At 43.9% G+C, this 26,650-nt stretch overlaps 1 protein-coding gene across 5 annotated transcripts in view; it reads left to right on the plus strand.

Moving 5' to 3' along the window:
• Positions 1-26,650, plus strand: part of DAAM1 (dishevelled associated activator of morphogenesis 1) — a 167,219-nt gene that overhangs the window by 22,307 nt on the left and 118,262 nt on the right. The window contains exon 1 of one of the 5 annotated variants that reach the window (XM_039536592.1): positions 10,679-10,761. The exons of 3 other annotated variants lie outside the window; for them this stretch is intronic. The gene's annotated coding sequence lies outside the window, so the exon portion shown is untranslated. Of the gene's footprint in view, positions 1-10,678; positions 10,762-26,134; positions 26,270-26,650 lie in introns of those variants that run through there. One more of the 5 variants, XM_039536593.1, reaches the window with a different exon arrangement.

Below are 26,650 nucleotides of genomic sequence, written 5' to 3' on the forward strand. Positions count from 1 at the left end.
GGTGGGCAGTGGTGAGGGAGGCCAGGAGATCAGCGGTTACGTGGATCCCAACTTGCTACACAAGTGGTTCAGGTAGTTGCTGTTCTTACACCCGGTTGTAGCAAGGCTACCAGGATAAGTGGGGTGTGCACAGGAGCCTCGCCCCAGGTTGGGAAGCTGGATTTTGCACACGCCCAACTTCTTTCTGCATTTCACCCCCACAGAACCTGATTTGCTCACTTGAAAGCCAAATCCTGCAGCCCTTACTCAGGCTAAACTGCCTGTGATGTTCCTGAGGCTGTTTATGCAAAACTTCCTTCTTAAGACTCCCCACTGTTATTGTTATCTACACTGCAGTATTGGTGGTAGCAGTAGTGGTAGACCAGCCAGAGTAGGCCTACACAACATGGTGACCTGTCAGTGTTAACATAGCACCACTGTGACTACTACTGGCGAGCTGCAGTGATGGGAAATAAGCCTAGTGCAGACAAGACCTTAGCCTGTCTAGTCCCTGTCAGTTGTTCTCCCTATGGGGTATGTTGTTAAGCAGGTGACACTCCCATTTTTTTGCTTTCTCAGTTCTATACAAAGCAAACACGTTTTATATGATGTCCATCTTGCATTCTTTCTGTACAGACCCTCTTAAAACTTCATGGCCCTGTTGAGTTATCTAGTAATGGGGAAACATCTTGACTAGCATGAAGCAAAAGTAATGCAAACTGTCCCCTCATCTCAAAAAATGCCTTGGTCTGTGTATATCTAGAATATAGCATGGCACATAAACCATTACTTTCAGAGACAAAGGTCTGATGACGTGCTCTCTGGGGCTATGGCCAGTGGTTCCTTTTGGTAGTCAAAGCTCTTCTGTAGAAAAAACAAAAGCTCTAGTTACATCCACAGCAGTCAGATGTGATACCTTTATCACCGTGTAGAATTTAACTATACATTTGGAGTAGTTGGAGAAATACCTATTTTTTTAATCACAAGAGTTAACCAGAATACCAGCAGGAGGAACAATTTAACCTAAGCAGTTTCTGAGAGTTTAGAGGTAGGGAAATGTGCAAGTGAATGGCTCTGAATAAGACAGGTCCAATGTGACTTAATCTTTAACTGTGCTGTCCTTAAAGGTGGGGGGCGGGGAATGTTGGCTCCGTCAACTGAGAACTCAAAGTTCATTGACGTTTATTCTGTGAAGTTAGTTTGTGCAGAATAGCTTCTTGACCGTGGAGTAAGTGATAAAATATGACTAAGTGTGTATGTTACTGTGAAAAACCTGTGTGTGCGTAATGGGCCCGTGTTAATGTGAACTAATAACGGCTGGGTGATCCCAGTGCAGACGAATGAAGGATACTGCATCACTGAATGTAGTCTCTTTGTTGAGAACTCGCCTAGTTTTGATACGATTGAATGAGGTGTTTCTAGTGAGGGGTCCATAGGGATTGGTACATAGGGATGACGAGCCTGTTGCTCGTCATTAGTTTCATCAGTGATTTGGAAGGCAGTATAACATCCCTGCTGATGAAATGTGTAGGTGTCCCAACAATTGGGGAAATGGTAAATAACGTTCAGGAGAAGGCAGTTCTACAGAGTGATCTGGATCATTTGGTACGGTGGGCCCATTCCAACAAAATGAGTTTTAATACAGCTAAATACAAGGTCGTGCTTCTAGAAACCAGGAGTGCCGGCCATATCTACAAAATGTGGGGCTGTGTCTTTAAAAAGATTTTAGGGTCATAGGGTACGTCAGCATAGAGATAAAAGACCTGTGGCACAGCTGCAGCTGGCCCGGGTTCAGGCTTTGGGGCTATAAAATGACATTGTAGATATTCACGCTTGGGCTGGAGCTTGGGCTCTAAGCCCCTGCAAGGGGGTGGGGCTCAGAGGCCAGGCTCCAGCCTGATCTACAGGGCAGTTTTTAGCCTTGCAGCCTGAATCAGCTGACCTGGGCTCTGAGACTCAGTGCCCGGATGTTTTTTTTATCACGGTGCAGACATCCCTATAGTGGACAGGCAACGCCATATGAGCTCCCGGTTGTGGTGCTGTGGCAAAAATGGCTAATGTGATCCTTGGATGTATAGACGGGGGACTAATGAGTAGGACTAAGGAGGTGATTTTTACCTCTGTACATGGCATAGTTGAGACTGAGACTAGAATACTGTGTACAAATCTGTTTTTAGAAGGAGGTTGGAAAAAGTGGAAAAGGTGTAGAGAAGAGAGAGAGACACACACACACACTATTCAAGGACTGGAGGAAAATGCCCTACAGTGGACGATTTAAAGAGTTCAGTCTGTTCAGTTTATCAAACAGAAAATTCAGAGATGATTTTGTTAGTGTTTACGTTCCCTTCATGAGGAGAAAATACCAGGCTCTAACAGGCTCTTCAATTACTGGCAAAAAGCATAACAATAACACCAGCTGGCAGCTGAAGCCAGACAAATTCAAACTGTTTTAAAAAAAAAAAAGTGCCTAATTTCTAGTGAGGGTGAGTCACCATTTGAACAAATCCCAAAGGAAGTGGTGGATTCTCCACCATTTGATGTCTCCAGATCAAGACTGGATACCTTTCTGGAAGATATGCTTTAGTCAAACACAAGTTACTGGGCTCAATACAGTTTAATGTCCTGTGAGGTACAGGAGGGCAGACAAGATGATCTAATGGTCCCTCTGTCCTTAATCTGTGAAAATGATTCTACCTAGTTTGCAAGTGATACATACATTTATCTTAGTACCTTTAGATTTCATTGCTGCTGAAGAGACTTTAGCGAGCGCTTTGCTGTTAAATCTTAATTTTAGAATTGGGGCAAGACGTTGAGGTGTGTGAGAGAAAATGACTGGGTTAGTAGATCAGAAAGACAAAAGCTACTGGGATGAGGTACATATTTTTAATTATGCTGCAGGGTTGAAGTTTAGAGAGACATTTTTATTCCCCGGTTCAACCGTTTTTGGTAAGCAATGTCTTATTTGGAAAACCTGACCTTATTTTTATTGAGGTGTATCATAGAATCATAGAACTTAAGATCAGAAGGGACCATTATGATCATCTAGTCTGACCTCCTGCAAGATGCAGGCCACAAAAGCTGACCCACCCACTCCTGAAATAATTCTCTCCCTTGACTCAGCTGTTGAAGTCCCCAAATCCTGATTTAAAGACTTCAAGTAGCAGATAATCCTCCAGCAAGCGACCCCTGCCCCATGCTGCGGAGGAAGGCGAAAAACCTCCAGGGCCACTGCCAATCTACCCTGGAGGAAAATTCCTTCCCGACCCCAAATATGGCGATCAGCTGAACCCCGAGCATGCGGGCAAGACTCTCCAGCCAGACACTCAGGAAAACATCTAGGTGTAGTGCCTAGGAGCCCCAGTCATGGAACAGGATCTCCTCATGCTAGGTGTTGGGGATAGAAAGATGTGATTTCACATCTGGAAGAATACCAGAAAGAGAACAATTTCAGCAGTTAGCACTGGGGCGTGGATTTTCATTCTCGCAGGGGTTATCTCCTTTGACTTCTGTGGGACTGCTCGCATGCTTGAAAGCCAAGTGCTTTGCTGCATTGGGGCCTTAGTTTCCAGACTTCTCCAACTATGTGTGAGGATCACTTGACTATCCTCTCTCTAACGTGGAGGAGGGGGAAAGGGAGACGGGAAGGGCCGAATGGAAAAGAAACATTGCTACATTATATGCACTGATGGTGTATTCATCTATTCAGTAGGTTGTTAAGCATTGAACACTTCCTGTTCTTCAGTCAGAAATGTGTTTTTCCCGTACATGAACACTTACCATGTGCATCTCAAATCACCATGTAGAGTGGATCAGTTGTAGAAGATATAAGCTGAGACCTTGCATACATCTACGAGAACAGAAAAACTTGACACATAATGAACTCGCAATCCTGGACAAAGAAATAACTGCTAGCGTGCTCCTCAGCAATTCTAGCTGCTGTTCAGAAATGACCGAGCCTGAGAAATAAAGGGAGTAGGGCAGTGTGTGGGGATTTGGTTTTGTTAAACAGCATTTGCAAGCATGCTGCTTTCATTATTTGTGGGACTCTGTAACTGAAAGCTTAGTTTCCCCTTGCATGGGAAGAAGGCGGTCACTTGAGAACCGCAAGTTGCCATAAGGAAACACCTGTGCCTGTTCCCACAAGCCGGCACTTCTGCACGCTTGCAACCAGCAGCACTTGTGGATTGGTTGTCTTGAAATTCTCTCACAAAATAGTCACTGTTTTAAAAAAATCTACATTTGTCAACATATATGGCACAACTATCTACCCGCACATATTTCCTGTTCCTGGCTTAAACACAGGGGAAGGCTGTGGCATTGCGGATAGCCCTGTGTTGTAAAAATTGGCTGACTTCTTACTGTTTTTGCAGTGTCAAATTGCTGACTTCCGAACTGTGGCCACTGCATTTTGATACCCCGTTGCATAAAAAAATAATATAAGCAGATACCAGTACAGCGGGCACATTATTTTTTTAGGATCTAAGCAGATTCCTGTGGGTTTTGCTGTACGGGTATGTGATCCTAGTTCTTAGGTCATCACCATTTGACCATGCATGTTCCTTGCCTTTTTGTGCACATAGATTATTGGTAAGAGGTTCTCCATGATAACCAATGTGCTCCTGGGGATTAAGGAGTAAATGACACATTAACGGGAGGAAGTTTGCTTCAAAACTGAAATTTAAAAAGCATTCTATAAGCACAGCTGCTGGTTAAGGGGTTCCAGGAGTGTCCCTATTTGTGCTGAGCCCACTCAGTGGAAGTTGGCTTATGGAAAGGCTGTCTGCCTTTCAATTGGAGGACTACTGCGTTCAGGTCCACAGACAGAGGAGGGAAGTATTAACCACACTGCTAGGGGAGAGGAGGAGTGTATTTAGAATGAGACCTTTTATTTGTCATTTATACCTCTGCAATGCATGTGTCTCGGTTGTTCCCTGCCATGATCCACCTGATCTTGGGGATATGTCTTGATTTACTAGTGTAGCCCTGTACAGAACTTCTCCTGTAGTTTTAATAAGGCCAGGCAATGTTTTTGGCTTGGGTTGGTAGAGCATGAGAGAACTGGCTTGTCTCCTGCTTGCACCATGCAGGAGGTATTGAGGAGACAGAATAATAGAAATGTAGGGCCAGAAGGCACCTCAAGACTTCTCCTAGTCCATCCACCTGATGATGGTATAGCTCATTGTAAGCTCTCCAGCACCTGAATGTAAGGGTTCCTTTTCCTCCATTACATTTTAAAGCAGCATTTGAATCACTGACTTGGATGCTGGAGACTCTTTTGGTACCAGAAAGATCATAGAGACTATCTGTTCTGCCACCAGAATTGGAGAGATGGTTAGCCCCTTGCATGGATGCCCTTAGTTCATTGTCCACAGGGGCAGAATAACAATTAAAACCATTCAACTCTTTGTTTGGGGTCACGCTTCCATTCTGTCTTGATTAGGCAGAGCCCCTGTCCTGGGCCATTCCCACACTTGTGGAATGGCAGAGAAAGATTGTTCCATGGGCTAATCAGGAGGAGGGCTCTGATAATCTGTGGCCTTGTCTGCCCTGAGGATTTCCACCAATGGTGGCCAGCGACAGGGTCTGCAGTATTAATGCAAAACCCCTGCATAGGCAAACAAAGCTGCTATAGGCTGCAACGTGTGCTTGCACCGGTTTCAAGCAGGGATAAAATGCACTGGTGCCATTTGGAATTTATAGAGGCTTTGCTGACCTTTGCAAGAGGTTTTCACTGATGGCACATCACCAATGGCCATAGCAGGCACAGATCCCTAGTGCAGGCACAGCCTGGAGTTGACAGTCTGATTATTCTTTGGGTAGGGCTGGGTGACTTCAAAAAGAGTGATTTCCCTGCTCTGTCCCCAGTACAGGATGTTTCCGAGAGGCATAGCACCTTGCACCACAAAAGTGCCTCTTTCCATAGAAATGTAGGTCTGGAAGGGATCTCAAGAGGTCATCCAGGCTGGCCCCCTGCTCTGAGGTCCAAGTAAACCTAGACCATCCCTCACAGGTCTTTGTCCAGCCTGTTCTTAAAATCCTCCAGTGATGGGGGTTCCACAGCCTCCCTCAGAAGCCCGTTCCAGAGCTTAATTACCCTTAGAGTTAAAAAGTTTTCCCCAGTATCTAACTTAAATCTCACTTCTCCTTTTCTTCATTGGTTTCCTCATGTTACATGGGGGCATTCAACTTGGAGAGAACAGAGGCAGCTGGGGTTGTATAAAGAAACCCCTTGGGTCCTGATCTCGCTCTTTTCTTGTTGTTAAAGATTAAACATGGCGGTTGTGTCTGATTCCCATCTCTGGGAGGCATGGGCCATGAGCTGTGGTATGTAATTTGTGTCTGGTTATGTTCTCTTGACATTGTCAGAGGGTTCAGCTCTGCTGTTTGAAGCTTCACTTCCCTGAGGTGCTACAGAGAACATTGAGAGGTAGTTTAATCTGTTTAGTTTGTTTTCTCCAAAGCACGTATGATGGGACCTCTCGTTCAGATGCTGCTGTGCCAATGGAGCCACTGAAGGTCCAGGTTTTAGTCTTACTGATGTGGAAGCATTTTCCACTAAGCTGAGTGAGCCAACAAAACTCACTGTATAGGGAGTGTGATGTAACCACAAACTGTGCAGTTCTCTCTCTGCTTCCTAGCTTCTGTCTGAGTGAAAATGGAACTCTGGCTTTAGCCCATGTCCCCAGCTGTGAGTTGAAAGTAGCTAAAGCTGGCAGAGAGGGTGATGGGTGGGATGGGAGAGGGAGAGGGGCAACGCCTGAGTAAGAGCCTGGGCTAACTCTGCAGGGAAGACAGACCTTTTAGTGTAGGGTTGCCAGGTGTCTTGTTTTCGACCACAATGTCCCAGTTGAAAAGGGACCCTGGTGGTTCCGGTCAGCACCGCTGACCAGGCCATTAAAAGTCCAGTTGGCGCCGCAGGCAGTCTTCCTACCCAGCTCCGTGCAACTCCCGGGAAGTTGGCAGCATCTCCCTCTGGCTTCTAGGTGGAGGGACAGCCATGGGGACTCTGCGCACTGCCCCCAGCTTCAGCTCAGCTGCTCCCATTGCCAGGAACTGCGGCCAATGGGAGCTGAGGGGGCGGTGCCTGTAGGTGCGGGCAGTGCGGAGAGCCATGTGGTCGTGGCTCTGCTTAGGAGTTGGAGGGAGATGCTGGCAGCTTCCCAGGAGCTGCCTGATGTAAGCGCTGCCCGTAGCCTGCACCTCCTCCTGCACCCTATCCCCCTGCCCCAACCCAGAGCTCCTTCCTGCACCCCGAACACCTCATTTCCAGCCCCACCCCAGAGCTAGTACCTGCAGTCAGAGCCCTCACCCGTGCTTGGGGCAGCAAAATGCCTAGAGCCGCCCCTGGGTGGGGGAAAGCCCTGTTAAGCTAAGGATGCAAATGGAGGTGTTTGAAGGGTCCTATGTCTGTACAATTGGGGAGCCTTTATCCTAGATCTAGTCTGTCTACTCCTGACCTCGCTAGACATCTGTTCTTTAGCTGGGTGACTATTTCCTTAGGGGAGCAAACGCTTTCCCACCACCAAACATGCTCGCTCGCTTGCGCTTTTTCTCAAAATGCAGCAGCACCACTGCTGTTACAGCAACTAAAGAAATAACATTCCTCCCAGGACAATAATTCTGTTACACTCTGGATCTCTGTCCCATAGTGCAACTCGCGTGGCAGTGTGGATGGTTAGAACTGGGTCAACAGCAGAGCTCACGAGCCTCATTTTGTCTCACCCTGTTTATCTGAATGAAGTCATTTCTAAGGGCATTTTCCATGAGTCAATAAATCTATCCTGTTTTCATGCCTTGGAGGCTTCATTTGCTCTACATACTGCACAAAATGTCGCCTGTCCTGTGGCATGCTGCAGAGATTCCCACATGTCCCCCAAAGGCAACATGTTCTGTAGATCTGACGTTTCTCTGTCCCTTTGGAAATTGCGTTTCACAATTTGGGATAAAGGTAGGCATGTATATGTAAAATAATCTCTCTCTCTAGGATGCATGTGGGACTTGGGGAATTTGTTAATATGCCAAACAGTTCCTGATTTTTATAGGACTGAAGAAACCTAACCCCCAAATGGGGTTGTTATGGCTTTTGAAGGATAACACTGTTAGGAAATCTCGATTACAGGTACATTTCCCTTTCATATTTCAGCATGGCATTTCCTGCTAAGTGGAATTGAAAAATTCCTGCTGCAGTGCACCACATTCTCTTCCTAACACTGCCTTTGTGAGTCAAAGAATATGCATCTTATACCAGCATGTGTATTTATTTAGGAGACTTAATACAGTAGCCTCCTATGAGAGGCACCCTCAGATACACAGCACTCAATCCACAGCAGCGGCATGCAGAGGGGAGGGGAAGGTGGCTTTCGGCCATCTTTGCACCACGCTTGCTCCTGTGCTGACCAGAGTGAAACTGCTTCATTAGACTTTTGTTCTCTTACTACTTCATGTCTGTCCCACCCCAGAGCTACTCTAACTCGTGCGGGCTAGAATGGTCCCTAAGGACTATTCCTCCAGCTTGGGATCTGCAAGTTCCAGTTGTGTACCCATCCCATCAGCTCCCCGACCTAAGTTCATTTGCCAAGAGAACCCTCAGGTAGAGTTTTCAGGTCACTTTGTGCCTCTCCAGGATCAGGCCCAGGGCTTGAGACTGGGAATCTGGAAATATCCACAGACCCCAGATAATCAGAGGAAAGAGTGAGTTTGGTTCTGGATTCCTTTTTTTCTGCTGTAATAGCACAGAAGTTGTACACTATACTCCCAGCATTTACCTTCTCCTCTCCCATCAAAACCCTTTCTTCCCTTTGTTTTAACACTTACCTGCTGTTAGCCCCTTTCTGAACCATGTGATGTCTAATTTTGGAGAGAGATCCCATAGATCAGTGTTGATGGAATCCCTTTTCTCCTACACATGCCTTAGGCTAATTGGTGCCAGTGTCTGGTCCTAGATATCCAGCTCTGGCCTGGAAGAAAATAACTCTGCTAGGGCATGCTCCAAAGCCCTTTGAAATCCACTGAAAGATGGATCAGGCTCTTTGTGGCTGGCGGAGAAGCCGGGTGGTTTTCTGAAGGCTGGGTAGAGCCTCTTTAAATCTGTGTTTGTATTTTATGTGCATACGCTTCTACTGAACTCCTTTATTTTTATGTGCACTCTGTGACATGCAGTTATAAAAATGATGCAGCACCCAGCGCTTGTACTCTGAAGGCCGGATACAGGACTGCTTTTTGCAGGAGACAGCAGAATGGGACGAAATGCAAGGCCAAAGCACGGATGCGCTAAAGCAAATTGGAGTAGTGATATAATGGTGTCATTTAAATAATCCCCAGACCAATTTAATCTCTAGTGTTCTTTCTCTGGATTTCCTCTCCCCCCTGGAAGGGGCTCACCAAATCAGGATTCACACTTGGAAAGGGAGCTTGTCTATATAACACTGGTATCTCTGGGTGTGAATGGGATTGGATACTTAATGGTGGTGACTCTCTCTCATGCACAAAGTCAAAGTGATTGATTACCAAGGTTGGGTTTGAGATTGAATATCCCCTGGGCCATACTGGTAGGTACCAGGGTGGGGGAGGAGCAGAGAGGGAGGAAATGGGCTGTCTTCCTCTGAGGGAGGAAAAGGAGTGTCCATGTTTGATCAGGTGAGTGCACCCCTTGTGGTTTACTCTGTTTACACAGTCCTTAGTGTAATGTCCAGGCCCTACTCTAATACACAGAGTAAACAATGCACCTTGTTTTCTGCAGTTGCAGTGTTGGGGGAGGTCGTTGATGGGCCTTCCAGGTCTCCCTGCATGGCCGTCAAGCCTTGCCTGTGCTGTACAAAGCCAGGAAGCTGCAGTGCACTTTTGTCTCATGTGCTCCCCAGAGCTCTCTGTGGCCTGGTCTACACTGGTGGGGGGAATCGATGTAAGATACGCAACTTCAACTACGGGAATAGCATCAACGTATCTTAGATCAACTTACCTCCCATCCCCATGGCGCAGGATCGACGGCCGTGGCTCCCCCATCGACTCCGCTACCACCGCTCTCCCTGGTGGAATTCCGGAGTTGATGGGAGCGCGTTTGGGGATTGATTTATTGCGTCTAGATGAGACACACTATATCGATCCCCGATAGATTGCTCGCTACCCGCCGATCTGACGAGTAGTCTGGATGTACCCTGTGTGAGTAGACTTCAGCCATTCTTGTTCTCAGTATTTGAAGTCTGCATCAGAGGAGAGAGATTATACACCGTGCTCCCTGACAGGGACTCTGTTTTCGTTCTTTCTTAACTTCCCTTCATGTAAAAATAGGTGGTTTTGAACCTGTCTGGCTGTTCTTTGTGTTTGGGGGAAGAAACCTAGTATTTCCCATGAACACAGCTAAAAATTTGTAAGTATTGCAAGTTTAGAAATGTAGCCAGCCACTTGAGTCATGTGAATATCTGCTCAGAGCACTTGACTTTCATTGTGGTCTAATTTTAGCTAGTGTCGACAGAATCCCTTAAGGGTACGTTAGACTTTAAATCTCCCCCCTTCCCTTTTTTGTGGGGGGAGGGAAGGGTGTGATTCTTTCTTTTGCAGACAGCACACACACAAATATCACCTTGGCTCCCAATTACAGTCTGGCTAGGTCAGGTTTTTGAATTCTTACGAGATTTAATCAGGATAATTAGTTACTGTCTGTTTGTAACTTTGTTTTTGCTCCAGAGCTTCCAAAGGGCGTATTTGTCTTTCAGCGTTCTGTCGGAGCTTCGCCTAATTGTTCAGGACAGCATTTCATTTCCTCAAGTTCTCTGTCACGCTTATGTAAGTTGAAAATATGGGCCAGATTCTGCTTGGCAGGTACAAAATTGTGAATCTAGATTAATGCCTATGACTTCAAAGAACCACTCCTAATTTACACTGGTGTAAATGAGAACAGGATTTGGCCCCATGTCATTATGTAGCAGTAAATATTAAAGACGAAGATTGTATTTTTGATTCATGCTTACTGACCGAACCAATATAATGTGACTGCTTTAAATCAAATTTTAATATAGCCTCCTGGACTGGATAGTCTTGATTTATATCACCTGAATGCTACTTTTTTTAAACATCTTCTAAAATTCTGATAGGAAGAAAGGGATTTTGGTTGTCGTGTTTGAATTTATTTTTTGAATTTATAAATGGGAAAGGGACACTGCCAACTTTAAAAATCACTTCTGTCTGAAAACATGTTTCTCAACTGAGATCATAATAACTGAGGGGGGAGAGAGCGACCTTGTCATTGTTCAGTATATTGCATTTGATTTTCAATAGTCAGTTTCCCCTTTTTGTTTGTGTGGGGAACAGGGGGAAAGCACACTGGAAAACAGGAAAATGTGATTGTAAAACCACAGCAGGAGGCGGGTGTGGTACTGAAATGATTTTGGACTCATCCTAATCTAGCCAGTTAGAAATTATATCTGATAATGTCCCTTTAACATTCAGAGGCCCAAAGAGCAGTTGAGTGGATTAGGTCCCGTATTATCATACTGATGGGCGGGGAAACAATCTGAAAGGAAGTGTGACTAAATTATGTCTGGAAACTACACAGAATTCACTCATTGCCTTTGTTTTATAAATGATGGTGGAACCACCCCTGTGATTCTGAGGCACCTGTAGCCTTTATGTTCTGTATCAATGACTGTAGGTTACTGTGTTGAATATCCTGTATGTAAATGTAGGGGCTGATAGTCAAACTGCATACTATTTTTTTTATGGTTTTCTGCATGTGTGAGAGAAATAATATCTTTTAGGCCAGAAGGGACCATTATGGTCATTTAGTCTGACCTCTACCATAATGCACATTTCTCCTAGTTACTCCTGTATTGCACCCAATAACTTGCATTTAATTAGCTTTCATTGTGGACTACTGCTGCATACTGTAAAGGCTCAGTCCTCATGGGATGAAACTCACCTCTGTGTGGAGGGCCAACGCAACTGTTAAGTGGGGCCAACAGAGCCTGAATGGGACTTCAGTGATTTGCAGTCCTTGTGCTCGGCCTCTGCAGCGGTGAATTTTGTCTGTAGACCCCAAGAGTGATCTCTTCTCTGCAAACTGAACAGTGCTTTGGTTAGAAGTTGGAAAGCAGGCAGGGAGAGGAAGTGTTAGGTGAGAACTGCATGTCAGAGCTCCGTGCTATCCTTGCACTGAAATTTGCAAATCTGATCTTAAATGTATTTGGAAGTATCTTCCTGCTTACCGATGCAGTGGTTATAATGTGAATTTTAGCAGAAAAATTCTGTCTACAAGAGGAATTTAGGGTTTTAAAAGATCTGAATCCTAATATTGGCGCACATAATTCTTAGGATCTCTTTTGGGCTAGAATCTGACATTCAAGTATGGTAATATAGCATTTCACATAATTTACCTTTTCCCCCTTTCTCCCATTAGAAGACATTTGTATTTTAAGCATGTTTTCTCTTATAACAGTTCCTGGCATTAAGTCATCCTTCTAATGCACAGTACGTTCTCTTATGAGCTTGCCTTGGGTTAGGAATTCAAGTATGTAGTGCTGGTCTTGTGACTTTGCTGTAAAAGTGTGATCATTCTAGTGCATTCCTCTTTAGGAGTTTTGAAATGTGATAGCATATACTGTAACTGACTAATATCTGGAGGCAAAATGCTAGTTATCCACAGTTCTCTGAGCATACGAAACTGAAAAAATAAGAAAATAACTAGGGGGAGAAAGAATTTTAGCTTTTATTGATGTTTATCAGAGGGTAAAATGGCAAATTTACTGTGAGACTAAATTGGGAATGAGGTTACCAGTGACACTAATCCAGCTCTAGAGTTCACTTCCAAGACAAACTTTTGATGGTGTGTACATTGTGTATTGGATTCCAGTGTTCGTCTGCTAGTGCTCAGAAATGTTAACTTACCATGATTAAAGTAATCTCGCTTTCCTTGGCCATCAGTCCAGCTCTTCTCATGAGCTGCTGTTGGTTTCCTTCATGTCCTATCCCCTGGAAGGGCACATGCTTACATTTGAAATGCTTTACACTTGTTTGTTCCGTGGGGTGGATGCTGTATGTTCCATTAGGAAGCTGTGGCTGGAAGGGAACTCGGAAAAAAGCTGGACTTCTTCCTTTGAGGTTTCTTGTAAATAGGCAGTTTTATCATGTCTGGTTCACCATAGGCAATATGTACTGAGTTGCTGTTGACTGATTTTTTGAGGAGTGACTCCATTTCATGACTCCCCAGGACCAAGAAAAGATCAAAGGTCTAGAAACTTGCTTTGCAAATTACTGCAACCAGCAATCTTTTTTAATGAGGGGTGTATGTCTCTGTGTGTTAGTAAACAGTTTCCTTTTTTAAGAAGTCAATTTAACAGGCAAAACTTAAAAGGGATCCTGTCAGCATGAATTTTTTACAGGGTTGACGAAGTTTAAAAAGCCAGTTCTGTGACAGAGCACCTTTTAAATAATACGTCCTCAAACTTTTAAAAAGAAATTTAAAGTTGATCTTCCTGACCCCCTGTTGATGTTCAGAAGTAGTTTTTTTGTTTGTTTGTTTGATTTGTTTTTTAGTGAGCCTGACAGTGACAAACATAATTGGGTTTATTCTCTTCCTCCAACCCGTTCTCATCTCTGCATGTTCCTGCCTTCCGCCCTTTGTTTGGTTCAGCTCTGCTGCGGCTACTGGGAAACTGGGAAGACTCTGTAGGGAGCTACCCCCAGAGGAATGCCTCATGGTAGTACATGAAACAGGAGCTACCCATTCGTAAAACAATAAAACTGACTAGGCCCACAATGCAAAGGCACAGAGTGACCAAAACAGACGCTTCATTCTCTCTAATCTCTTCAGTTCTAATAAGCGTGGGAGTAACATGTACCTTCTGTTATTACAAGTGCTTGGGATGGAAATAGGATTTCTTTTAGTAATTGTCCTTCTTCTCCCTCCCCAAATTTTTTTATATGACTAGGCCTGGTGGTGGGTTATGAACAGGGATGGCTCCAGATATTTTGCCGCCCCAAGCGGTGAAGCCGGGGGAGGGGAGATAAATCCGCAATTGGCAGCACTTCAGCGGCAGCTCTACCACACTACTTAATTCTTCGGTGGCGGGTCCTTTGCTCCGTGAGGGACCCGCTGCCGAATTGCTGCCAAAGACCCGGACGTGCCGCCCCTTTCCATTGGCCGCCCCAAGCACCTGCGTCCTTCGCTGGTGCCTGTAGCCGGCCCTGGTTATGAAATTAAAGTCAATAGACAACTTGTCCCTTGCACAGTATATTACTACTCTAGCTTCCCTTTGGAGCTTTAGAACCCGCATTAAAGCCCTGTTCAGTTAAATCAGATGTTTGTTAGGGAGTTAATGTTGGCTGGAATATGTGCTGCCTTTTTAAATGACCTCTAACATGTGAATGGGGAATGATACTGAACTTAGTTTAAATTGCCACATGAGACTTGGTGCCTGGTATCTCCTACACCCTTGCTGTCCCACAGGTAGCTCTGTATTGTGAGGAGCGTGAATCCCTCCCCCAAAATCTGGCTGTTGGAACCCTGTCCTCAGGCATCTGCTACAGAAACCGTTGGGTGGTCACACATTGTAGAAAACTTTGTTCCTGTCCCCATTCCAGCTCTTCTTGCTGGACCGGATTCTCTGTCCTAGGTCTTCCTACCTCTGCAGAGCCCAGATACAGGGAGCGGTGAGGGATTTCCTACCTCTGCAGAGCCTAGATACAGGGAGTGGTGAGGGATTTCCTTCCTCTGTTCAGTTCTGCTACCTGCCCTTCCAAACTGTCAAAATGTGCATATTTGCATCTGATAGCAAGCAGGGTGCATTTTCTAAGCTTGGTGTAGACATTAGCTCACTAATCCTCATAGTAGCCCTACTAGGTAGATAAGTGTCGCCTCTGATTACAGCTGGGAGATTCTTAACAGCTCTGTGCTGAAGGCTGTATCTTCGGTATGAGCTAGGGGTGCAATTCCCCTCCCCCCCAGCTTGTTTACGCATACTCGTGCTAGCTCTCATCAAGCTAATGAAAGTATAAATAGTTGTATAGCCCTGGTAGCAGCAGTGGAGGCAGGCTGAGTACAAACCAGCCTGAAACTGGCGGGTAGGTACTCCATGCTGACGTTACTGCTACCAGTGCTACTGCGGCTACGTGTACGTGAGCAGGGGACTCATGTCCCTAGCTCATCGTCCAGACATGGACTCCTCACAGACCTACGTGCAGGGAGAACACAGACAGAATTGCGCCTTTTTGTGATCATCAGGTGTGGGCCTCGGAGAGCAATAAATCCAGCTGACATCGTTTGGATACTATCTGGGCTTCTCTCAGTCAAGTCTGATGTAAATACTAAGGAACTGGTTAGCCATTGCTGACTAGAACTTTGGCCAAGTCATTTCTCAAGATGCTGAGAATAAAACTCTGGAGACCTAATTAAAAGGAGGAAATCTGTTGATGTTCAGATTCTAGTTCTGTCTCCCAGAAGGGCAGTATATTAAAGCCATGTCGGATATGAAATACCCGACTTAAAATCTAGTGGACAGTTTTTCTTGGACTTTCCTGTTTTCCTCACATCATTCTTCAACGTGTTAATAAATGTTCCTTCTGAACCTCTGCTTCCTACTACCTGATACAGGAAAGCCACAGCCCTAATGTTGATTAGGATATTATAAAGCATTTCCTCAGCTGAGCCATAGATGTACCACATTCGGTATGTTACACTGAGTATATTGTGGACTACAAACTTAATGCTGGACTTCTGTGCAGGTCATGACTCGTGAGTAACAGAGCTAATGGTCGGTCTCCTAATTAGACCACCCACTGAGAGCTCACCATATAAATACGTGGACAGGCCATGGCCTGCTGTTAGAATCCAGTATAATGTACCTTTTATGTAACGTCCTTTGGGGGCTGTGTCCTCGCATGCTAGACAATCCGGCCTAAGTGTGGCTGCCAGGACTTTGTGGCTGCAGAGAAATTTGGAGTTTAGAGTCAATTTACAGGCTCTACAGTGTCACCGCCAAAGGGCCTTTTCAAGCCTTCTGGTGGGGAAGATGGCTTGCAGAGTGCAAACAGACGCGCTGCTGCAGCTAGAAAGGCAAATGTGGACTGAAAACTTCAATGCCAAGGATACTGTACCTCAGCATTTGGGTCTGTTAGGTTTCTTTCTTAAAAAAGAGCACTGGTTACATAGCCAGGAGTGAGTGAGTGTGTGTGTGAGGCGGTTCCTTAAAAAGCCCTGACGGCCAAATTTTGCCCTCAGTTACTCCCTTTCAGCTGTTTTCATTTCCACAGTCTTGCACAGGTGTAAATGAGGGGCCAAGTTTGGCCCACAAACTCTAGTAGTGTAGAAGTGGCACATAGGGTTGCCAACCTTCCAGGATTGTCCTGGAGCAGTATTACTCAGACTGAGGCTCGCAAGCCACAAGTGGCTCTTTAATGTGTCTTCTGCAGATCTTTGCAGCACATGATATTAAAACACAGTGGGATATAATTATTAACCAATCACGATGCTTTTACTATGTTATTAAGCAGTTGTCATTGATAAAATAATACTTGGTCAGCCATTTTGCTGTGAGAATAACATATATAAACTAAATATTTCTCACCATACTGTTTAAATATGAATATATAGTACCATCTGCAATAGTGAATTCACACAACTGTGGCTCTTTTAGGTAATGGCGATTGGCTAATTTGGCTCCTGAACCGCTGAGGTCGGAGTATCAGTGTCCTGGAGTCTCCAGGAATTAGATTAATCTTTAATTAAAGACTGTCATGTGATGAAACCTCCAGGAATACGTCCAACCAAAATTGGCAGTCCTAGTGGCACACAATCCTAGTTGTAGGAGTTTCAGGCAAGTAACTTCTAATCTAATTCCTATGATGGTTCTCCCCCTCCCACTGCCCCTTCTTTCTGTTTGCTGATTGTTGACCAACATGTGCGTGAGCTGCCTTAAATATATTCAGCATTATTTGCTGAACAGATATTGAAGATTAATCCTTGGCCTCTAGTAAATCCAAGTGCAGTTCACTGCAGGCATTTGAAATTCCAGCTGCTTTGGACGCACAAAGTTCCCAGGGTATTTTCCAATCACTGACTGGATGTTCTGAATTCCCAGTTTCACTCTAGAAATATTGTGCAGTATTAACTGAAAAGCTGCTGTTTACATGCACACTTCTGCTAGCAAATTCATGCTAAAGTATTTGCAGAGTGGGCACCTGGGCTCTGGGAATATCTACATTAACTATCCAAACTAATACCCTGATTTTTTTTTTCCTTCTAGCATTCACTCAGTGCTGTTGGTCTTGATTCATACCTTGTATTTACCCTGTAATCTCCCTCTGGCTTGTAACATGGTAGAGGGCCCTGTTAGTTTGCCTGATCCTGAGATGATCAGGGCATCAGAGACTCCATTGAAGTAAATGGAAGTTGCAGGCATTCAGCCCTCCTCATGATCAGGCTCAGAATATTCAGGAAAACTGCCGCACTTTAAAAATGATAGATGCAGTAATTGGCGTAGTAGCACTGGGGGAATGCCTCAATAAAAAGACTGACATTGTAAAAAGTTGGGGGCTCTTAATATTTTGTAATTACTGTAGCTCCCATTTTGGGGTCTAAGCTAAACCCCACTGAAACCAATGGGGTCTTTCCATTGACTTCAGGGCGGGACATGGATCAGCGTTCACTTTGCACTCCCCATCAGTACCCAGCCGGGGCTGGGGAAGCTAATGATTCAACCACCAGACCAAACTCGGTGATGAATCCTGGTCCCGTGCCGCCTGAGGCACATTGTGCGAACGCTAAGATGATTTACTTCAGTGAGCTTTAGATCAATCCCTTGGAGCACAAGCAGTGGTGGAAATGGACAAATAGTGTCTCAATTCCTTGTCTGTTATGAGACTGGAAGCCATGTGATAACTTTCAGCTGTTCAAGGCATGTGGTAACAACTTTGTTATATGTACCACTGTCTTAGTGCTAATCTAGTGTGAATTTTTTTTAAAAGGGGTTTTAAAAAATGGAAAGCTACTCAACTGTGTTTGTCATGCAAGTAAAAAAAAAAATGGCTAGGACATCAGAACCATAACTTGCCTTAAACAACTGGTGCTGCAGAGATGAAAACCCATTAGGCAGCAATGCATTCTTTTTTCAATAGCCCTTGCTTCTGTTGTTAATTATATTGTGGTCACACCTGGAGGCCCCAATCAGGCCAGGGTCCCATCCTCCTTACAATAGTACAAACATTTAATAGAAGTGATAGAGATCTCCATGGGAAAGATGCCCAAACCTTGTCTAGCAATACAGCTACCACTGAGGGAGGAGTGTGGCCAATTAAGGGACCAATTTTTTGCCACTGTAGACATGGCCACAAAGGGAAGGTTTGAGTTCCGATGTCAGCTTTAGGATTTTGAGAACCTCTAGCTTTAGGCTAAAATCCAGTCACTTGGCAGTCTTTCTGCCAACTCCAGCCAACTTTGGATCAGGCCCATTTCTAAGAGATTAATGGGTCAGACTAGGATTATTTGTCATGGGTTCATTCTTGTTGGTACCACACATGAACTATCCACTCAAACAGGTGAGTATCCATGAACTCTTTACATGCACAGACTTGCATGGGAAGGATGCTAAGCATCTCTTTTTTTGGATTTTTTTTTTTTTTTGACAACACACAGGGAACACTTGATTTGCTCATGGCAAATCCAAGATGCCAAAACATTAAAGATCCAAACCTATTTATTCAGTAAGACTCATTTTCTTTCTAATTTATAACCCAATAGCACTTTATTTACAGAAGTGTCAATTACTTCTACTTTGATATAAAATTGGCTGGCGAGCTGTCTGAGTCTATCTAAAATTCCAGTCTGTAACAAGTCTAAGACACGTTCATTGTATATTTATATTTGGCTGAATGGTAGCATTTGTTGGCAACCATCTTAATTTTAACTGTATCAGTGTGCCAATCAATACTAACAACACCATTTCTTCTCAAAGCCAGCTATGTGGGCAAAGAGTGCGTGAATAAACTGGCAAAGGAATTTTTATGCTGCAAGTAAGTAAAACAGACGTAAAGGAAAAAGGTCACTGCCTATGCCTATATGAACTCAATGCCAATGGTCGGCATTGTACGTGTGCTAGCCATGAAGCAAATGAGAATTGTTCATTTAGTCACCGCTTAGGTTATGAGAGAGCTGCAAACTCCTCTTTTAAGATGGAACTTTCTTTTAATAAACATAGAACATCCATGTTTGACAGGGACAACATTATGCTTCATGTAGCTCGGTAATGCGCATAATTTAAAAGACCCTCAGTTGTGCAAGAGAAATGCATGGGCTCAGTGTTCCATTGACTTTCAGCTGGACTCAGAACAAATGTTTGCACTTCTGATTGGGCCCTTTGCAGAATTCTGTTCTTCATCAAAAGCCTAACTTGCTGGTAAATTTTAAATAGCTGCCATGACAGCATCGGTGTGGTGTTTAGTGTAGTACCAGGGAGACAGCATGGCCTAGTAGTAAGAGTAGGGAGCTGTGAGGTTTTTGGGACAAGACAGTTACCCTGTCTGTGACTCCATGTCCCCACCTGTGAAATGTGAAGATGATACCTGTGCACTTCACCAGAGTGTTGAGACTTAGTCAAGTTAATGCTTGTAAGGAGTTTTGCTGCCATGGCAGGGAAGGCACTAACAGAAATTCTAAGTACCGCTAGCACTAATGTTACCCTGGGCTGTATAGTCTGTAGCTAGAGGAGTTCAAGGTTCACATTCAAGATCCCTAGCAGCCATATCCATAAGCTGATAGGAAACACGGGAGTCTCCAAATAGGTTCTAAGAACAGTACACTAGTCTAAATCCAAGCACCCTCATACTTCTCTGGAGATGAATGTTGGGGAGAGAAGGTGGAAGGTTGATTTCTCACCAGCTCACTTGGACCTCACTGGTGCGCTCCTAATTTTTTTCAGATCTACCACTTGGCTAGTAGGTGTCAGGTAAACTTTCCAAGCCCTGGTGTTCTCTTCAGTTTCTACTTGTCTCTCTTTATTCCTGTTAATTTTTTGCTTATCTCTTTCGTCCTAGCCACATCTGCCTTCTGCTGAAGGACTGGGAGCCACACTAATACCGTATAACATGCATTAGTTTATTAGGTACCATGGCCATGTGTGCTGAATAAACACCTAGATTAGCTTGAGAATAGTCATGCGATTGATTTGCGTAGTGCGCATTCCATTTTTTCATTATGCATCAGAAAACTACTGAAGGCCTAATTTATAAACCATATATGTATTTCAAGTGCTCCTGTCAGTCTGGTAATTTAGATTTTTGAACACCCAGTGGAGTAAAGGCACAGATGATTTTTTTCAGAAAGTGGTCTCGTCCTGCAGCTCACATTAAAGTCATTGGGAAGAGCAGGTGTTCAACATCTTTGAAAAATCACAGCCAGGCAATATGAATTAAGGTGCCAAATTTTAGGCAAGCAACTTTGAATGTTTTGGCCTCTCTCTTGTCTTAAAGGATATTTTCAGATATTTTGTCCATTGCAGCCATATTCGTGGTCTTAGTGTAGTGGACCAAGAGTTGGTAAGGTGAATAAATCCAGTGCTCATCTTTCCAAACAGCTATTTAAGGTGAAAATAGTTGTTGGAACTGGAATGTGCTATGAAACCATTAGAATCCAAGAGCACTTTCCTTGCTGTCCACTACAGATGATGATCATAGGACCACAAAGGAACTCAAGCTAATCCTTGTGGAGACATTTCTTCATATCCATTTAGGGCATCCCATCCTGATTTGCAGACTTTTTCTCTAAGAGACAGCACTTGCACTCACCTTTATACATTATTCACCATAGATCAAGTATCAGAGGGGTAGCCGTGTTAGTCTGGTTCTGTAAAAGCAGCAAAGAATCCTGTGGCACCTTATAGACTAACAGACGTTTTGCAGCATGAGCTTTCGTGGGTGAATACCCACTTCTTCGGATGCAAGAATACCCACTTCTTCGGATGTTTCTCTATTCACCATAGAGAAACACTAATCTTTCACCTGTAGTGAAACTGATACACAGCGTGTTGGATTTCTTTCTTACCCTGCAATACCTCATTCTTTAGCTGTAGAGTTCTCTGTGATATATAACATCCACGATAGGAAAGTCATTCACGGAAACACTGAATAATGGCGTGGCAGTGGCTTCTGAAAAGCGTCTAGTCTTTACTGCAACAATACTGCTCTAGTACGCGTATTGATCAGTGACTAGAGATCATAATTCCATCAGCAACAGTACAGATAAAGCACCGTTTTGCACAGCTTTTGCACAACTGGCCACTGCCTTGTTTCAGTCAAAGTGAAATGCACTCTTCACAGAACATTGAGTATCCCAATCACAATAGGATTATCCCAATGTTGCAAATAGGGGATTCAGCCTCCCAAGACACAGATTTTTGCATGTTTGCACTGGGAAATTCACAGAAAATTCATGCCTGGGTTTCTTCCTATCAGAAATTTAGTTTGTAATAAGACATTAGTCTTTTCCAGCCATTTCCTCCTTGCATGACTGAAGCTTACAAAACGCTACCTTTTGCATATTTTGAATTGTAGCATGTGATATAATTGCACCCCTTGAGCCAATAAGGAAAGCACAGCCTCTGTTTACTAGTGGGGTTTTTCCCTCTTATGGTACATGCTCATCCTGGAGAACTGAGGAAATACGCAGATTCTGTCTCACTCACTGATCTTCTGATTGTGGATGTGACTACACCATGAGCTGAAAAAGATAGAGGATCAGGAAGACTGAACAAACTGTAACACACTGGCAGTATCAGAACATGGGCAGGGAAGATATGATGGGCTGATAGACACAAAAAAGCCAGATAAAGACTACTCTAGGTTGCAGGCTTCCAGTGAGAAGCACAATGGGATGCAGCTCAGCTTCTAGCACCGCTGTCTGCTTCAGAGTCCATAAAGATGTTTCCCGGGTTCCTTCTGCCATGTCGAGCAGTGTCCAGGAGATGCTCTCTCATTGGAGAGCAGGACTGAAGTGATGTCAGCCAAATAAAACTGCTTGGAAATGAGTTAGAAACCTCTAAACAAGGACTCTAGAACCCAGAGTCAAAAGGGTGAAGGGTAGAGTCATTGCACAAGTCCTATGTAGAGAAATGGCAGTGGTGGATGTGGGGGTGGGCAGCATTATATCAAAAACCTGGGTGATCTGGGTGTCCCTGAAAATGCTTGTAGGTTGAGGTGAATGTACAGGATTCCAGAGCAGAAAGGACCAGCTTCTGAACCCCTTAGCCCCAGTGAGGAGCATCTTACTCTGTAAGTAACTCTTGCTCCCTTCAGCGGGAATACGTCTCCTTGTTAGTAAAGGTATTGGGTTCCAGCCCAAAGTGGATCACCTAGGGCAGGCACAGTGATATTAAGAGAGGCCGGAAGCACTGAGCATTCTTACTCCTCCTGTTCTTTGGGGGTATCTCAGCTGAGGAAATTTCTTGACAGGAGAGGCTGGTGTTTTCATCTTTTTACAGCATTGGTAAGAAGGCATGACTGGGTCACATGGGCAGGTACGAAGATGCTCTAAAACTGGCCAAGTTAAAAGCCCAAACACCTCACAGAGATGGGAAGAACACTTTTGTGCAAACAAAATAGCTTATCTGGTGACTCAGATCAAAATGCTGCAAATCTCCTCCAAGGTAAAATTACAGCCGCATCATGATTGCTCCTCTCCCAGCCAGAATGTTGTTGTTGCACAAGAACTTTGTTTCTTGGCTTGGTTATTAGGAGAACCTTTAGGTTTTGTAAGCGCTCTGTTTACACTGACTCTTTTGATACTTGTAACACAGTTCAGTTTTGCATGTGCACTGATTTTGCACAGCAGCTGTGCCGACTTAAATCTTGACATACTGGGGTTAGAGATGTACACCTTAAGCATTTGTTATGGCAGATTTTCCTGTATGAGCAAGCATGCTTGTTCTCCTGCTTGCTCTGCCTTGAGGTTTGGCCTCAATGTGAAGAGCCAATGAAAACATTGGATGACTGGTGGAGGAGCAGCTCCAAAGTCAGTCATAGCAGAGTGCACAGGCACACCTGTAGTGTTGCAAACTCCTAATGTTCAAAAACCCCAAGTCTGGTCCTTAAAAATCATATACCAAAAACCAAACAAACCTGGATTCTCAGCCATTCGGCTGCCCTAAGGTCACCTTTTCAACTTCTTTTCTGCAACTGTGAAGGCTAGAAACTTTTAAAAATGAAAACTGAGATTCTCATTTAATTACCCCAGGAGCAGGAAGGTTAAGTAAAACCGCCAATGTCCTAGAATTCACAAGGAAATCACAGGAGTGTGGTGCCTCTGTGAAAATGTTCATGTCCATAATCAGAAACTCTAACAACGCACTCTTCTGTGTAAATGTGGGAAATGGCTGCTGCGAGAACTGAGGTAATGACCTTTAGAAGGGAAGGTTTGGTACTAGAAGCAAAAACTTGTTGAGTGGAGAAGGTATTTCTAAATCATAAGCATTTCAGTGCTGGGACTTAGAGGTAGACACAGTGTCTAATGCTTGGCCTTTATTTAGAACTGCACTGGTTTATCTCTAAATTGGTTTAAAAACAGATTTAGTTAAACCGGTGTCAAAACCCAAGTGCATGGTCTTAAATTGATTTAAATTTGGTTTATATTGATTTTAGTTGAAGTCAATCCCTTACTCAGTTAAGCTAAATCTGTTTTAAAATGGCTCCAATCTACTTATGTGTGTCCATCCGGGGATTTATGCTGAACTAACTAAATCAGATTAAAGTCACGTCTTAACTGATGCAAGTTTTGAATATAGACCAGGCCCCAGGCAAGATAAGGACTTCTGGCCACTGCAGTAATATACAAGGCAGAGTCTTCTGGAAAGATGGGAAGGGCCATAATTTTTCTGTGTGTTCCTATTTAAATAAGCTAAATAACCCTCAAGCAGTGTAAACCCTTGATTAGTCTTCAGGGCAGGTAATTAAAACAATTATGGAAATTTCACGCTTTGTCTAATTTAAATTTCTCTCCGGATAATTAATATTCTCCTGTAGCTTAATGGCCATCTTTTAATGATGATGTTAAATAGAACACAGGCTCTTTAAAGTAGTGGTTTCTGGTTAATATTATGATACTGCATTCACTTTCACTGGTCTGTGTGACGTTTTTCCCCTTTTGCCAGTTAAGTTGCCCATTTGTTTTAAATGGGAACAGTAGTCTTTTAGTTTTATGTATTAGATCAGTGGTCCCCAACACGGTGCCCACGGGGGCATCTAAATGCGCCTGCGTCCTGGCCGGCAGTCGAGCTTGTGGCATTTTGGCGGCGGCGGCTCTTGATGACGTCGCTTGTCGGCGGCAAGCAACGTCATCGAGAGGCGTCGCCGTCGAAATTCAGCGACATTTCGGCGGATGCTCGACCGCCGCCACGGTCCTTCGTCTGGCGCCCGCCAGACGAAAAGGTTGAGGACTTCTGTATTAGATTAAAATGTGCTGCTTTTACAGCCACTTTATTAACAGAATTAGCTTGGGTACATTAGGATATTTATAAAACTCTTTCTATGGAACTGTGAAAAATCAAATCTTGAGTAAAATGCAGTGTCTTTTATACACCACTTTAATGCGTATGTTTGATAAAGCACTGGGAAGAATTTTTGTATTGCCGGGAAATAAACATTTGCCAACAGTGCAGGTTTTGTTGTAAAATGAGCATTTTATTAAAGAATCTTGTAAGGTGAAAAAAATCACATTTAAGGGGGAAAAAAGTCCTTACTAATACATTTTAATGTAAAAGTCTAGAAATAAGTTAATTTAAAAAAATAATCTTAACGTATACTATTAATTTATACTGATTGCTATTTGCATTTTGCTTCGTTTGGGCAAATGTAGGGAATGTAGAATTAGATCGTTAGAAATGTATTAACGTTCGGTTTATTTTAAAAACCTCTCGCTTTCAAAACTAAAATGTGGGCCGATGCTACTTGACTGTCACTTCAAAATAAAAATTGGCTGACTTAATGCCATAATATTCTGGAGTCTAAATGGTGGCCTCAGATGTGAGTTTAATTAATTGCATGTTTCTGCTTATTAATTAAAGGTAAAGGACACACTCCAAGGGCAGTAGCCTGTATTTTAAGTGTGTATAATTGCAAGTCTCAATACCTGACCTCAAATTAGACAATTGGGACTAGCCTGGAAGCTGTCGTTTGTTGCTATGGTGATAGGAATAGGTGGTGGTGCATTGGTGTACCTTAAATGTTTGATACTGAAAATTCTGTTTCTGATGCCAAATTAATTAGAGCCTTAACGGGGGAAAACTCCATTACTTACAACTACACAGGTTGTCAGACTCTGGGGATTAACAATGAAATGGGGAGCAGTGAAATGGAAATCTTAGCAACCAAGGCTTTGCATTCAATCAATCGAGGTCAGAGTACAAACGGTGACTGGCTCTCAGCAAGGAAAAAAAAGGAGAAATTAAATTAAAGCCAGGCGTTTAATTAACTGTTTTAATTGTCCTGGAGGGAAAAGGTTAATTAGCAAACAACTGTAAGCGCAACTCCTGCCCAACTTGCTACGAGAGTCAGTTGAATTGTTGCTATTTACAAAGCTTTCCGTCATCAAAGTAAATACTTTTGAACCTGAATACATCTCATAAATGAAGCAGCTTGGAGTCACTTGTTAAAGCATGCAGGGGAATGCTGAGATCAGAGCCCTCATTTGGCAGTCCTGTTGACTCTCTTCTCCTTTTGAAAGGTGGTCTGTACATCTGCAGTATGGATGGCTGCCTAATTATCCAATAAAGCAATTGCCATACATGGCTAATTATATGTAAAGTGAATGATACAATGGGAGGGATTAAATAGTCAGATAACATCGGCCTCCTTCAGGCTTCTTTTCTGAGGATTGCATGTGGCTGTTCTCCCTGGGGCTTGGTTAAACAAGGAATTAAACCCAGCAAAAATACGGGGGCACATCCCTAGCTGGGGCAAATTGGCATAGTTCACGGGAGCTAAGATGGCTGCTGGCACATCCTGAAAATACTGGACTTTTGGAATGGCGTGACCTTGACCCTGCCGCTGTGACCTAGTACGCATGGTGCTTGTGAGGTCACATCACATGGAGGATGCCATTTTGCAGAGCGTGCCAACCTGCTCACGCTGGCAGGGGTGGAGCAGGGCACTCTGCAAAATGGCATCCTCCCTGCGTCCACCGTGATTCCGGACAAAACCACATCCAGTTTTATATCCGTACCGGACAGGGACAAACCTTAGAAAAACAGGCCTGGCCGAGCTGTGACAGTTGTACCAGCTTCTGCCCCACTCTTCTCCTCTACTGAGTTGTACCCAGGTGGGGTGTGGCAGTCCTTTGTGTATATATACTGGGTTTGAAATGATGGGTAGCCCCATCCCCCATGGACAAGCTAATGATAATCTCCCTGCAAGTCCCTCCGCTAACCCTAGTCACCTTTTGGAAACAAGCTAGCTTAGTTTGAAACTGAAAGGGGTCTTGTGATTTCTAAGAGGTGGGGTCTTTGGTTGGCCAGTGCAGCTTTTGCTAGCCCAGCTACCGCTGTGACTCTCTTTGCTTTTTGTTTATGTTTGAAATTAACAGCTGTTAGGCACATCGATCCTTATTGTCCTAGATGTTCTTAACAGATCATTTAGTAACATTTTATTGACCTGCTTTTGCGGCACTTTGCTCAGAGCGTGGTGTTAGTATCTCACCGGT

Source organism: Mauremys reevesii, linkage group 4, assembly GCF_016161935.1.
Source record: "Mauremys reevesii isolate NIE-2019 linkage group 4, ASM1616193v1, whole genome shotgun sequence".
NCBI classification, from domain to species: Eukaryota; Metazoa; Chordata; order Testudines; family Geoemydidae; genus Mauremys; species Mauremys reevesii.